At 38.0% G+C, this 13,087-nt stretch overlaps 1 protein-coding gene across 2 annotated transcripts in view; it reads right to left on the reverse strand.

Moving 5' to 3' along the window:
* Nucleotides 1-13,087, reverse strand: part of SLC9A9 (solute carrier family 9 member A9) — a 187,193-nt gene that overhangs the window by 26,357 nt on the left and 147,749 nt on the right. The gene's annotated exons all lie outside the window — the stretch shown is intronic.

Genomic DNA, 13,087 nt, shown 5'->3' on the forward strand with positions numbered 1-13,087 from the left:
AAGCAGACAGGCAAGAAGTGTCACAGCCATTAAATCTAGTAAGATACAGAACAAGCTCTTGTCTGTCAGGAATAAAGAGTAACTGAAGTTTCATTAACAGGGCATTATCCAATGCTTGTGAACATCATAAAATAAGCTTCTATTCATATGAGGTCAACAATTTGCCTTCTCCACTGGCTGTTAGTCACAGCCCCTGGTGTTAGAGCTTACAATTTGCTAAGCAGAGACTATGCTGGGGTATATTTAACTGAAAAATGAGAAACCTTGAGAGACTTGCACTTGAATTGTAAAGAACATTTAAAAGAAGTTTCTAAATGAAACATAAGCTAAAATGTGTTGCAACAACAAAGGGCTGATTTTCAAATGGAGGACAGCTCAGTGCTCTTGGAAGTTGGGGTAGGGAAGAAATTCAGCTACTTCAGAGTTTGACAGATTACCAAGAAACAATTTTGTTAATGGAGTTAGTGGGCAGAACCTTTTCTTCCTGCATCCTTTGCAGCGAATTCTCTGCCTTGGAGATTTCTCCAGGTACTAGAGAAAACACCTCAGCAAGCTTTTCTGAATCACAAGTTTGCTGGCTTGTAATTTTCAGGCTGAAGGAGGAGAGCTATGTTTAAATATGTGAACCTGTATTTCTCCCCTTATAGATCAGTTCAAAGTACTGCAATTTGTCCTAGTGAGGAAGAGTGGAGATAACTACACTGGTGGGAGGCTTTGTGTGGAATTATTGAAGTTGCCTTCCACAGTAAACAGGTTTTGAATGGCTCAGTTTGGAATTGTACTACATTGTATATGGCATAACTAATATTTATGAAAAAGGTTGCTTTTAGTTTTCACATATATCTAATTCATGTTATTTAACACATATGAAACAAAATTGCATTATGTGCATTTAGCTCTTAAAACCAGTTATGAGGCAACTTTAAAATCTGAAAATGTCACGATAATACTGAGAAAATGGAAGATTCCAATAACGGAAATGAACCTATGAAAGGAATATTTGTTGATTTCTGGAGGTCTTTTAACTTACAGATTGGGGATCATCAAAGTCTTGTTTCTGCTGTGCAGATGGTGGTTTTAAATAATGCATGACATGCCATAATTTGGATCAGTCCAATAAAACCATGTAGGATGATCAGAAGGACAGGATCTCACTGATTTTTTAGTTTTTGGGGTTTTTTTTGGTGAAGATCTTGCATTTATTTTGGTGAAAGTCTTACCACCCCAATGAAACAACTGGAAGGAGTCACCAAGGAAAATTCTGCCCTCAGCAATTCTAAGGCAGAGTACCTGACTCCATCTGTTCTGGGTTTAGCACTTGGAGCAAGAGCTAAGTTATGTCAGGAGTCAATATCAATTCCATTCATTCCAAAGGGCTTATTTTGGATTTACTTTTTTGTTGGGCCATTTGTTATTTTACTGATGCTAATACAAGATGGCAGTGAATGTGTGCTATTTTTGCATGTGATTCATCTATTGATTCATCTGTATCCTTTTCCTGTATGCTGTTTTAACACAATTTGTGTTACTGTAGGTTTTTTTAAAAACAGATCAAAAAAGCTACCTGTGTGCTCCAGTGCCATGCCTTTTACAAGTGTGGTTGATGTAGTCTAAGAAGATTAGCTGAAATTCTTTGCAGAATCTTTATACCTCCTGACCTTCCAAGCTCTTTATCATTTACTGTGATTGTTTTTTTTTTTCCTAGCAGACTTTACTCACCTCTTTTGTTTCCCCTTCCCTGAAATTTGTGCACTCTAGCAGCAGTCATCAACACTGCAGGTATTAAGGCACGGGGTACAGAATCACAGGAATCCAATAATCTCCTGACCGTGATAGAGTGTAGCTCGTGAGAATTAGTCTGAGCATTGTTTGATAGTTACAGTTTTGCACACAGTAGCTCAAAAAATGCTCATTGCTGAGGAACTTACACCCACCCCTGCAAGCAACTAGAATTCAAATGAATGGTAATGAGAATTGTTCATGTATCAGAAGGAGAATAGAATGCAAGAAAAGTCATTTCTCTCCTGAAGCAGCTTGTCTCCTTGACTGTCAGGAGAAGGAACATACACCTTAGGAAATCAGTCTTCTCTTGTTAATTCCAGCTGAAATGCCTCAAAAAGGGTTCTTCCAAGTGCTTTGACAGAAAGTACAGAGAAGGATAAGAGATCTATTCCTTTGATACTTCAGCTGGAACTAACACAGGAAGACTTTTAAAAAGAATATAGTGAGGGGGCTCCATAGTCAAAATGGGAGCTCACGCATTGTTATCCAAGTTAAAATAAAACTTTGACATCTGAAAAATTCAAAACAAAATAAAAAAGAAAAACCTTGCTGAAAAACAGAAGCCTCTTAATAAGTGGAAGTAAGGAATTAGTCCTCTTGTCCAGTACCTAGGAAAAAAAAGGGCTCTCAAAGGTTGGTGCTGACAGCATATCTTAGGAGAGGAAGTCAGGAAGGTCCTCATGCACCAAATGCAAAGCAAATAAGCATTTTAATTCAATCTGTCAAAATTAATTAGAAACAAGATTAAAAAAGCTCCTTACAATCAGATGAAGCATTAGCTTGTTAACGTTAATTCCCATTCTGTTGTTGTGATAAACTGAGTCATAGCTATTTGCTTTGCAGCTGATCAGCTGCTCTGCAGAAAGTTTGAGTAGAAAATATCTATCTGTAGTGACAAGCTGTGGAGAGGGAGGCAAGGTCTTGCTGAAGCTTCTGCTGCAGGAACTCCCTCCCCACCCCAGAGAGCAGCACAGCTTCCAGGGAAGGGGAATTGGAGAGGGTGCTCCTGTCTCTTATGAGGAAGTCCTGAGAAAGCCCTTGTGATGCATTTGCCTTGAGCTTCCCAGCAGAGCAGATCCCAGCTCCTTGCTCACACAGCTGTATTCCATGGGGGAACTCCTTGATCTGCTCTGGGCGTGCATTGAGGCAGCAGCCCCAGCTTGGCACAGCTCTCACCTGTGGTTTCAGGCAATTCCCTCACACCTGGAGGCAGAGCAGGCATGGGAGCATTTGGACTCGTTTGTGGGGAGTGGACCTGCCCCTGTGTGCATGAAATCGTATCCCAAACTCACTTCATGCCTTGTGTCAGGTCTGATCTGACCAGTTCTGTAGGGATGCACACCACACTGTGTGCAGGGCTCGTGCTCTCACAACTGCTGTGTGAGCTTTGGTCCAGCAGATGTCTATTGTGATCAGACCTGTCTGAGGTTAGGAAGATATTTTAAGTGTGTCTTTACTGAAATAGGTAGCAGATTATTATTCTGTGCTGTACAGACAATAGATATGTTAATAGGGGAAGACTGAGAAAGCAATCCAAGACATAATGTTCATTTTGCAGTTGCACCATAATGGAAGCATCCAAGTATTTATGCTTAAAAAATAGGATCTAGCTCTTCTATGTGCAAAAGTAAAGCTATCACCATAAATACATGGCTGTTTTGTTAAGCCTGTAGCAATACAGCCTAAAGCAAAAACATAGATAAGTAGGTGTATTTATTGCTATGTAAGAAGTTAAAGTAAAAATGTAATTTTCAGCTATACTTTGTGTGCTTAGAAAAATTGATGAACGTGCATAAAAGGAGCACAATTGGCATTTTACCCTGTTAAGAATAAACCACAAGTCATCTGCATTATTAGCCACTAATCTCCTTAGCTTCCTAATCATATCCCTGTGCATGCTAAGAAGCAACCTGGGCTGGGGAGAGACAAAGTGGCGGATGCCTTAGTATCCCTGTAATTTGGAAAGGGTTGTGAAGATATTTCATTTCTGCCTTATTTCCTAAAGTGACATGGTAAGTTAGTTGTCCTTGTACCATCCCTAACTCACTGAGACAGCAGTGAATTCAACCAAAAACCCCTCATGCTGCCAGGTGAGTTGCTGGCTGGCTTTTTACATAATAGCCTAGGTGTTAAAGCACTGATCTGTGAAGGGAAAGATCAGGATTTTTGCTTCCTCTTAGCCCAAGAGGGTTTGAAACCCTTGTTTCTATTTCCTAAAAATATCCTAGCAGGCACGATAGAGATCAGCCTGTGTTGAGGCTGTGCTTTCTCTCCTCAATCCTCCTTCTGAGGTTGTACTGTTTCGTAAGGGAGAATGAGAGTTGGGGAAATGACAGTAGAAAAATATCATAATCAATGTGGACTGCATATGGATGTAAATTTACTTATTTTAATATTATTTTTATTATTTTCTTATATTTTAAGATCTAAGGTATTACTGAATTGACAATCAAAGATAACTAAATATAATGGTGTTTTATACTAAATATAATGGTGTTTTATATTGCCTCTTTAAATTTATGTGGCAACTTATAGAACAATCTTATCCAGAGCTGTTTTATCTGCATTTTCATGGATCATTAACAAACAGCATTTTCTGCATCACACAAAGTGTAAGTCTCCAGCTGAGCTGGGAGGACCAAGCCTTAAAGACCAATCACAATCTTTAATCACTCCAGTTCCCACTGACACTTGCCAAGATACAGAATATCAATAGTAATTTAACTGTGTCATAGCAGCCTGTATGTATTTATTTTTTACTACTGAGTTTTAACTAAATGGGAATGAACCTCATATGCAGTCATTTGTGCAGCAAGTGTAACCATCTTTTATGCATTTGAAACTTTTGGATGTCTGCAGTACATGAAAAGCACTCTATGGGTACTTGCATTATTGCATATTTCATTATAATGTAATTCTGTATTAGATATTCTATTTATGCAGAATCCAAAAATAGTTCATGCTGTGTAGCAATGCAAATTTCAGTGAATAATCCACAAAGAATTTCAAAGCCTTAACCATTTGTGACATGCACTATTCTGTATCTTTAATGAGGACTCAACCTTTGAACAAATTATACCGGTCTTTTTATGAGTAAAAACCATTTCTGTGCTTTCCAATTAAAGAACTGTCTATCACTTCTTATCTTAATGATATTGGAAATATTAGTGGTTATTGTTACTGCTCAAAATTCCTCAAAGTGGTTTTAGATGTTCTATCAACAGTAGAAGTGTAAATCAGGCTGTGCCCCCTTCCCACCTGACAGCTGATCACCAGAGAATGGGGCAGCATCAGCAGTTTCATGGCCAAGGCTATGCAGGGCAGTGCAATAGCTGGGGAAAAATCCACTTTCCTCATACTTCATCTCAAGGAATCCAACTTAAACCAAGGTAGAATGAAGGGAATTTCCCACAGCGTGGGGAAGCAGTGGGTGTGAGTAGGGATGTTTTTTTAAAATCTGGACTATCTAAGACTGAAGGCCCCGAAGCCCAAGATGTGCAGTGAAAGGCCTGCAGGTGTGCACTGCAGCTCTGCTGCGCTGTGTGAGCCCAGGCTGCAGGGCTGTGCTCAGGGCTGTGCTGCTGGTGTGCCAGGAGCTGAGTGCAGACCACAGCTCCTTAGTGCAACAAGCAGCCAAATAAAACAAGGGGGGAACTTCCTCTTGAACTATTAGAGAGGTTGTAAAGCTGGGGCTTTCTATTTTTTAAAATTGATAGCACTGACCAGAAGTTTGCCTACTAAGGCTATAATAAATAACAATTTACTGAATCAGTTCAGAAAATCACTAGCTGGCTTATAGCAAATAGAATAAAACATTCCCTGTGAACTCTTAATGAATGAATAGCACCCCAAATCCATCAGCACTAGGAGTTTTTAAAAATTTGAATGAGATTTTACTATTCATAGCACAACTGTGTTCAGTGCACAATTACATGGAAGAACAAAATAAAAAAATCTGTAAAATTGTCTGTCTAAATAAGACATCCTTTGCAATACTTTTAAATATGTATTTAAGAGATTAAAATATGTTTTCTTTGGGCATAATAGTACAAGTTAAAAAATTTGAATAAAATAATCAGATAAAAATACTTATTCTATTCCTTCATGTGTTTAAGTATGCATTTCAGGAAACCTGTATTATAGTGTAAGATGAAATCAGCCTTTGTCTTGGGACTTTTACATCCTCTGACAATAGTTAACGTGAGCTAGTCAGATGTGAAGATCTGCTGCAATACCTCATGCAAACTTGTAGTCAGCCCTGTATCAGTGTATTCATTCCTCTGATCTATCCTCTCCACCTTTCCTTGGCATCCCCAGGAGAAGAGCTGAATTAAGAACTGGTACTAAGCCTGGTTGATTCACAGTTTATCTGAATGCAGGATGATGTTCATGTTCTAGTCAATCATGTGCCTATTTCAATAGCAGAAATAGAAAATGGCTCTTGAGTTTCTCTGCTGCCAAAAATGGCTTCATTTTGAATTGCTGATTACTAGAGTGTTCTTAAAATTAGAGGCAAAAAGTTTCTTTTCCTCTCACATTTGCACATTTGCCTCAGCCTTATTGGTTAGGGTGTTAAAGTAGTTTAACTAAACTTGAAACTATCATAGCCAACACAAACCAAGGGGACCAGTGGTGCTTTTTCTAGAGCAAAATGGGGAGGATGCCAATAGTACAGACCAAGCTTCCAAATAAGACTTGTATGGAGGGTCCTGTTCACACCTACTTGGAGGCACTGGAACATATCAATCACTTTACAAGGAGTTTGCATCCAGATATTAACTTTCTGTAAAAGAGTTCAATTCAACAATATGTTCTGATGGAAAATCATTGGTGTGCTCTTTGTCATTCCTGGTTGATAACATTAATCATCCTGATTCCTTTAGTCTCACAGCCTTTACCGGAATACCACTGTAATTTTACATTAATAACAGCCCCTTACTAGGAAGTACTACCAATTTCTTGCCTAGGTGATGTTATATTTAGCAATATCTTGCTGTGACAATTGCTGCTGTGAAAGAAGTGCCATTTATAGATGGCATTACAGATGCAGTAGGCATTCCAATATACATTAAATGTCTGGAAACACAACAGTGGAAGATACACGTGCAGAAAAACACTTAAAATACTTCAGCTGTACTGCAAGGTGTAACTTTTTGCACGTACAGAGGTGTAAATGAAATAATCAGAGACTTGAAAGAGGGTTTTAAGTTATGCTTGATTAAATCTGTGCTATAAGCTTCCAGTACTCTTATATCATAGTTGGGTCTCTTGGGTGCCATTAACTATTGTGAGCCAGCAAACTATAATTTCATGCTTGAGTGGACTAATACAAGCCTAGGCTTCTGCTTCTTTTGTACAGTCAGCCTTCAGTTTGCTATAATAATAAAGTGAGAAGGGAAGCAAAATAGGTATTATCATTCTCAGTGTGACAATTCTTTATCAGTAAAATCAGATACTATGATGGTTTAAGCTATAATTTGTTTGGGTCAATAAACTGAGTCCATTTACTTCACTAAGCTGTAGATCAACTCCAAGTTTTGTATTTTCATATGACAGGTACTGGAACAGGCAGCTATGCAGGTAGAAGTAAGCTGCAGAACTGGAAGGTGTTTTTTGTTTGGTTTGGGGTTTTTATTTTGGTTTTGTTTGGTTTTTTGGGAGTGGATTTGTACTGGAAAGATTAAAGTGTATTTCCTCAATGAACAGTTTTGTTTTCAAATTAAGCCCCATATGGGATGATGTTTGTGATTTCTATGTATTGCAGGTTCTAGTCATTTTAATACATAACATGAAAGAGAGTGATACAGTTGCATAAAGAACCATGTACTTATATTGAGCCACCTAGAATCTGTGAGAAGTCTCTGTATTCTGCTGAGGTCCTTGTTATGAGAAATTCAGAGAACAGCACAGAAAAAAGGTATAAAATGTCATGTGAGCCAGGATGTTACATAGAAAAGCTGGTAATTCTAAGCAATTGTCCACTGTAACCTCTAGGTCAGGTTCTGCCTTTGATTTTAAAAAAAAAAATCAATCAGCATTTGATGGAAAGAAGAGAAAACCAGGTGCAGAATCTGTGATAGATGACAACAAGGATTTGGTAAGAGCTTCCAGAAAAGCTCTTCCCTGCTCTTCAGACTGCAACAATAATGGCGTGTTCTCCTCCACTTGTCCCATCCCCCCATTGCTTTGCCATTATTTTGAACATTGATTTTTTAAAAAAATCCCATAAAGTTTCTCCCATGTGACTATTTCTTCCTTTGAATGCAAAAGCACTGCACAGTACTTTGAAGGCTTTAGAGAAATCAAGAAGTTTGATATAATGGCTTTGTTACCAGTCAAGAAACACCTTTGGTAAAAAAATGTCCTATTCACTAAGCATGACTTAGTGTTTTTATTATTTTATGTAACTTTAAGAGCTAAAATTAGAGCATGAAAAATAATCTGTTTTTTCTATAATTTCCCCTTGTCTGTTTTCGCCCTAATTTATTTATTTTTATTTTTTGTTTTGTTTTGGGTATTTTTTTTTGTTTGTTTGTTTTAAACATGTAAATGGGCCTTTCTGCAATGTACTGAATCTTAGTGTCAGGATCAAAGATGTAAATAGTAAAAATTCAAGCTTTATTTCCTTTTGATTGTATTTTGTGGGCTCAAAATACCTGAAGTTCCCTTATTCCAGGATTGGGGTGAGGAAAGGGTGGGCTTAAAGATTTACATTTTTTGATAAATATATCAATAAATGATCACGAATAATCTTTGTGTGTCTCCCTGCAGTGTAATTGTGAAAAGGATCCTATATCAAATATGGTAAATATACCAAGGATTTTTAATTTAATACTTTGTATTTAATTTTGCATTCATACTTGTTATTTAAGTAATGTTTAGTAATTTTTCATTGTAAAAAAAAAAAAAATACCTGGACACGAATGAGACTTTCAAAGAATTGACATGAGCAAAGCTTTACAAATGAGAATGATTTTACTTGCTTATTCAGCGTGGAATTGTGTCAGAATTATTTATCTAGGTTTCTTTCTGTGAATGGAGGACAAATTGAGGTCATTTTTATTTTGGTTAATAATTAGCCATGTTTATTTATTAGGTTAACTTGCAGAGTTTCAACAATCCCACGTCCTTGAAAGGGTCAGGAAATAGCACCAAATCAGCTATACTGATTATCTGTGCTTTAGAAAGAACAATGAAGTTTTCTAGATCATGTATTTGAAAATGTGTTTTGGGAGTGAATTTTGAACCAAGTCCAGGCAATTGTTTCTAATGATAAAATACCTTCTGGGGACCCTCCCAGCACTGCTGAAGTTTGCAGTGCTTGAGGAAGCCTGATGATAGAGTCAGCTGCTTTTGTGCTCATGTTATGAGATCCACTATAATCCATTTACTGTGGTTTGTGCTTCCCTCTCAGCTTTTATGATCCGCTTTTAACACCTGAAAAGTTGATTCTTGGGCTCTCTTGGCATTTCTGTGCCACCCTGGCTACCTCCCCTGCCAGCCCATTCTGCAGCAGTGCTTGGCTTGAGCTGTGTTATCTCTAGTGCTGCTTTGGTTCATGATTGGACTGAATTGTCTCTCAGATAACATTCTTTTCTGTTTGAAAACTGTGTAGCAAAGTGAGTTTCTGGGCCAAAACAAGGAGCCTATGTGCTACTTTCCTGTTTTCAGTGAAGTGCTAAAAGAAGAATAAATCAGAATATTGGTATTAAGAAACTTTTCGTTCTCCAGCAGGTAAAAGAAAACAGTGTGCACGAACATGCTTGCAGGCTCTTCCTTGCTTTTTCCTTCTAAAGGGGTCTGAGATGAGAGTCACAAGCAGCCCAGAAGGATAATTCATTCAGCTGAAAAGACCACAAAATGCTGAGCTTGTCTTTGACTGCCAGTTCACCCTAGAATGCACTTTTGCTTTTAGTAGGTTTTCCATTTTCTCCCAGGCACAGAATAGTACTTATCTTACTCAATAGTCGGCCATTATGTCTGTTTTATCCACATACAGAGCACAGGAGAAATAAAATGATAGGTGCCCTGATAAGGAGGATAAACTTTTGAAGTCTACAGATAATGCAATTCCTTTTGGCTGATGGATTTCAGGCAAGTGCAAAGGACATAAACAGCTTTTTTTTTCTTTTTTTTTTTCCCCACCAAACTGAAAGGCATGAATTTGAATGATGGATAACTGCAGTTTAAGCAGAAATACTTTTAGGAGTTACTTTACGGAGAATTGTCTCACTCTGTCCCAGACACCTGCTTCTATTCAGTGTAACTTGGTATTCTCAGATTGAAAAGAAATCTGTACTGAAGGAGAAAGCTCTCCTCCCTCTGCTTTCCAGGTATCAGTGTGTGTGACCCATTTAAAAAGCAGAGTTTTGTGCAAAGTTAGGCAGCTACACTGTTCTTTGGTAGCTTGGGGCAGTACCAAGGGTGCAGTGGGCTGTCGTGACAGTATCCTAGAAGCCACCCCAGGCAGTGACAACAATCACAGTCCCTCTCCTGCCTCCTTCTGGCCTCTCCCTTATGTCAGGGGTAGGCAACCTTGGTGCCCTGGTCGTGTTAGTCTTGGAAGGCACATCATGTGCAGTGCCATCCTCACCCCTTTGCCACCAAACCATCATTAGACTTTGCTGCAGGTGGGTCCAAAACCCGTCTTGCACTTTATAAGAGTTAAAGTATTTAAAGAAACTTACCATGCATTTGATGTCCCTGTCCTCCTTCCTTCCCTTCTTGCTTTCTCCTATTTAATCTTGCATATGTTTTCCTGTTATGCAGTAACTATTTTGCTCTCAGTGCAAGTTTCAGTATGTACTATCAAAGTCCCACAACACCATGTGGGCTTCCTCTTATGAAGATAGTGAACATTTTTATCCAGAAATATCTTGGTCTATGCATTGCAATCTCCTTTTCTCATCTTCAATTTCCATTATTTTTGCATTATTTTTGTGTTTTAGTGCAGCAATTCCAAGTCCTTCCTTCACTTCTCACTATAGAGCATAAGAAGCTGGGAGAAAATTGTAGTTATCCTCTTGATGCTATAGAACTGCCAGCAAGAGCAAGAATGCCCCCACATGAGGAAGAAAGAATTAGATGGATTCTGCGAGAGAATGGATCCTTAGTGGATGAAGAGCCTTGTATAAAAATACACAAAGCCAGAAATTATTGCAGAGCTTAGTCTAGAGTAGCTGGAAAATGAGGTGAAGGTTGCTTGCAAGATGCTTTTATTGCACTAATTTCCCTTAATTTTTAGAATTGTAACTGGGATTGCAGGCCTGTGTAGAGGAGGAATTCCAGCTCTAGCCAGGCCCACAGTACCTTAGGACAATACAGCAAGAGGAGGATGTTTGGCAGAGTAAGCAAGTGAGAGGCTGGGACTGAGGTGAGTTAAAGGCAAATTGCTCTTAGCTGGGAGCAAAGTTAGAAGTTTTCTGGGGATACTGTGGAATGGGAAAATTTTGCTTGCTGTTTGCCTGAGCTCTGCCCATATACACACAGACTCATGCTCTTGCATGGTGAAATTTCCACCTACTCATTCATTTGTTAGCTAAACTAGCCTACATCTGATTTGAAAAAACACAGCAGTTTAAAGATGTGTATATAATGCTGGATTGTAAATCTAGAGTGTCTCTTTTTCCTGATAAATTCTTGATTAACTTCTGTTTATTCCCTTGCTTTCCCACTAGCCTTCAGTAGGATATTATGGCTTCAAATGGTGTAATGCACTGTAGGCGGTAAAAACAAAAGTAGACTCACTGCAAGTTGCCCCCCGTTAGATGCAAGTATTTTATTTTGCATTTTTCTGTTTAAATTTTTGAGATGGAAATCCAAGAAGATAACTCTATGTACTAAAGAGATCTGGTCTTAATTTTTATTATTTCAATGTTAACGTTTTTTAGCCTAGATTTTAGAGAATGATGTTTTTTCTAGGTGTCAATACCTGATTTAAAGAAACTTTTGGTGAAAGAATGCAATCCTTATTGAACCCATCTGGCTCTGGATCAGGTTCCTGATGTTTCTTTCAGAATAAAAATAAAATGTGATTCTCAAACAGAATTGCAGGGATTTTTTGCATAGTTCTACCCTAGCATGGCATGTTGCCATTGCCTACGATCACTGAACTAATTGGAAATCATTCATAATGACAGCAAGGAACAGCACAACTTTTTGATTTCCTTAGTGATATTTCCTCCCTCTTGCTTTCCTCCTGTGAAATAAATAGGCATAAGAGATGTTATTGCCAGAAGAGTGGGCAGATTTGTGTTAATGCCTAAGAGCAAATGTCAGCCTATAGAAATGTCAGAGGCTTGTATGCTTTTGAAGTATGTGAACAGATAGGTTATTAGTTTGCTGTATATTTTCTTTGAAAACTTTATCATATTCCTCTCTGCAGTCTTGTACTGGGGACAAGTACTATGCTCCATGACAATTTCTTCTTCTAAATTTAGCAACATGGCTTTATAACATTAGGCAGAGAAAGGCCAAAGAAAGTTTGGGTGGATAATTTTTTTTCTCCTTGAAAAGAATGTCTTTCAGAAACAGTCATACCAAAGAAAAGCTCAGAGCTGTGAGTCACAGCATTAGTGGGTTGAACTATCATTCCATGCAGGAATATGGGCATACATTTTCAGGATTAGTGAAATGGAGATGTATTATTTGTAATAAATATATATTTTAGGGTAATGGCACAGCTATAATCTCTGAACATCTGAATTCTAAAGAAAGATTATGGCTTGACTGGTTGTGAGACTGACATGAATAAATGTGTTCTTTAAAAAATACTATTATTTAAAGTCACTCTAAAATATTTTCTTGAAATGCAAAGGGCATAGAAACCAGAATTTTTACAATAAAGCATCAGGAACCCATATTCAAGATCTCTACCACAGAGATAATCTCTGAGAAGTGGTACTTCTGGTGCCTTCTACAGACTTCTCATTTTACATGTACTGCTCTCTGACTTTTTCATATTGAATTCTCTTTCTCTCTTCTGCCTCTGTCCCTTGTTTTCTATCTCTGTCCTTGTTCTCCTTCATGTCTTTAATTCACACTGCTGTCCTGCTCCTGCATTCCACTTTTTTTTCTTGCTCTTAGTTTTGTTTTTTTTTTTATCTTCAGAGGAAAAATTTCTCCTTCCCCTCACCCTGTTCATCTGTTCCTTTTGATTTATAGTTTTTAGGATATACCACCACCACCTCTGGCTATTCCTTCTGAAATAGGGATGGTTAAAGACAGTCATGTTGGTACTCAACATTAACATTTAAACATATTTTCTCACTTCATATAAATTTACCTACTAATTCTATGTATTCTT

This window comes from Catharus ustulatus, chromosome 10 (genome assembly GCF_009819885.2).
Source record: "Catharus ustulatus isolate bCatUst1 chromosome 10, bCatUst1.pri.v2, whole genome shotgun sequence".
In the NCBI taxonomy this organism is placed as follows: Eukaryota; Metazoa; Chordata; class Aves; order Passeriformes; family Turdidae; genus Catharus; species Catharus ustulatus.